Genomic DNA, 3,069 nt, shown 5'->3' with positions numbered 1-3,069 from the left:
TTTTCTTTTTGCTTATGTGGTGCTGAGGAATGGAACCCAGGGCCTCAGGCATGCAAGGCAAGCGCTCTACCACTGAGCCACCTTCCCAGCCCCTAAACAGGCATTTTTATCTGATCAGTGAAGGTTACCTGGTTAGCTGAGAACAGTAGTGCAGCCTTGGAATCTAGTCCTCAGGAGGTTGAGGATTTCAAGTTCAAAGCCAACCTGGGTTACATAGTGAGACCTTGTTTTAGTAGCTCCTCATTCCTCTCTAAACTAAAACAAAGAAGCAATAGAAAACTAAACAAAAAAATTATAGTATCATGAAGCTGTTACTCAGTTTCCAAAATCATTGTGACTAAATAGGAAAAAAATTGAACATGTAATTCACAAGTAAGGGAGTACTGAATATAATGGATCTAGCTTTAGAGATGGTTGTACTGTCTCTTCTATACTAACTAAAGAATCTGGCTTCACTTCCCTCTTGTATTAATAGATAACTACTATTTACCTATTTAACAGATAATAACGAGGCAACATGGTAGGAAATCATTTCAGTGTACCCTGGCACATGATCCTGAACTCTCCGGACAGTCTGTGATCATTTAGAATGTTTTCTCCCTCTGCTTCCAACACATGAGCCTTTGAGAAGTTACTCCACTGCCCCAGTGATGTTTTCCTCGTCTTCAAAGCGTGGACCACCTTGTCAGAGTTTTATAGTTAGGGAGGGAGGGAGAGAGGGATCTGAGTCACCACAGTGACTCTGGAAATGGCTCAGACACTGATAAACCCTGGAAATGCAAAGAGAAGATGGAGACCTTACTTTGGAGAATGCTGACATTGAGCCCACAATTGCTATTCATTAACAACACAGCTGCTATCTCAGTTGTCTGAATAATGTTTGTTTTGTTGAGATAAACAACCAACAGTGACATTGCTCATATCAAAATTTGCATTTCTGCAACTGTACTTGCTAAGAACCACATCCGGATACCAAAATAACTGGAGTAGAATGTTACTTAAGAGGTTCATTTGATCAGAAGCAGGGGGTCTGGGCTCAGCGACCAACTTGGGGGACCAGAACTGCCAGGCATTTGATGCCCACATAAGAACTATTTATTATTATTTATTTTACTATTTATTTATCTATTAGCATCTCAGCAAAGTCAGGCATTCGGATAAGCTGTCTCATTTAAGCCTCACTTTATGAGATGGAACCATTATTATTATTATTATTATTATATCCATGTTACAGAAGAAGAAACTAAGGCAGAACATTGCCCAGGTTGTACAATCGCTTTGGGTTTTAAAGGCTCACACCTCTGGGAAGGCCAGGGAGTGTGCACACAGCCTAATTCTAACTGCAGGGGTTTAGAGAAGGCCAAACTCCTCCAGCCTTCTATTGAGTCGTCATTTTCCTTAAAGGCCCCTTGCAGAGGGTGTCCATCTCGATTCTGACACCTGTAAGTGGACGGTGGCAGGTCCCTACTCCTCCACAGCTGTAATGGGTCCCTGGGGAGGTGGCATCGGCTGCTCTGGCCCAGCCCCAGGGCAGAGGCCCCAGGAGGCTGAGCACAGGCTGCCCCATGAAGGGCCACGGAGGGTAGTGATGGGTGAGTGACAATCAAGCCCCAAGAAGGAGCTGGGTGTGAAGACACACACAGGCCACACCTGAAGGAACTTGGGAACTGCCAAAGACTCAGGCTTTGCCTGGCTGAGATGGGGAGTCACTCAGAGCTCTGAAGATTGCAGGCACTGCTCTATGCAGCTCTAGAATTCCTTGGGTGCTGGTTGTAAAGAGACTGGAGCAAAGGATGGAAGCGGAAAACCAGACTGTGAAACTTATCCTACATGGTGCCTGGTGGGCCTGCGGGCAAGGTGGCCTGTGCCTGGGCACCAGGCAAGATGATGGTCCCAGTACTTAGTCCCTCTCCAGCTGTTTTCTGCTTCCATCCCAGACATTCTGAACTTTACCAGGCCATGGGAGCATGCATGTGTGGACCTAGCACACGTGCAGCAATGTTGTGTGAAACTCTGATCCTCCCGTTTCTACTTCTAAGGAACACTGGACATTTGAATTTTCCTGTCCTTTTCTTTTTTTAAAATCTGCATTCTTATAGGCAATCCAACTTCCTGCCATCTGATGTCTGTGACTTAGGGAGAATGCACAAGTTTATCTGCTCTGACCATTTAGATGCTCTCATCCAGGGAAAAGAAAGCTGCTTAACTCAGGGTCTCCTGGGTATGGTTCTTTGGGAAGCAAGGTTTAGTGAGTTTCTGCTTTGGCACAGCAGTGTCTGAGGATGGGTTTGGCACCCACGGCTGGCCGTGGAGATGCGTGGCAGTCTTATTGATGGACTGTGGAGTTTGTGGACTCTGGACTTTGACTCTGCCTCATCTCAGCCTTAGCTTTGGTGAACCTGAGGGTCATTCTCTGCCTGAGCCTGACCGGGGCCTCGGTGGGACCTCCCCTCCTCGAGAGGAGCACCAAACAGAGAGCCTTGAGCCCTGCTGGGCAGGCACCAGACACAAGGTCACTGTCAGACGCAGCCAAACCCAGCCCGACTCTGACGGCAGTGGCTTTTAGAATTGCCAGACGTCACCACGGTTCCATGCAGGACCCGAGCATCTCCCTGATTTGACTCTGGCCTTGTGAGTGGACAGACCTGGGGGTCTGCTCCTTACTGGAGATGAAGTTGAACGGCCCCCCATGAGGAGCCCAGCCTGTGGGGGCACAGAGGACCCCCAAAGAGACACAGCCTGCTGGCTGAGCCCACGGCGGTCGGTTCTGCCTCTCAGTCCTCGCTCTTTCCGCATGGTGGACTGAACAGGAAAAGGGGTGGAGATCATTAGGGTAAAATGGGAATGGGCAAGCGGAGTCAACAGACTGGGGGTCCTTAGAGGAGGAAGAGCAGGACACCATGGGGCATGCAGGCAGCGGGAGGGGTGGCTGCCAGGGCGGGGAGGGAGGTGATGGCAGGGGGATGTGGAGGTGGCATGTGGGCGGGCAGGCCAGGGCAGAGGTCTCTGCAGAAATCAAACCTGAGACAATTTATCTGGAACTTGCGGGCCGGAAGAAAAGAGATTTCT

Source organism: Dipodomys ordii, unplaced genomic scaffold, assembly GCF_000151885.1.
Source record: "Dipodomys ordii isolate 6190 unplaced genomic scaffold, Dord_2.0 Scaffold30, whole genome shotgun sequence".
Taxonomy (NCBI): Eukaryota; Metazoa; Chordata; class Mammalia; order Rodentia; family Heteromyidae; genus Dipodomys; species Dipodomys ordii.
This window is presented reverse-complemented; position numbering follows the sequence as displayed.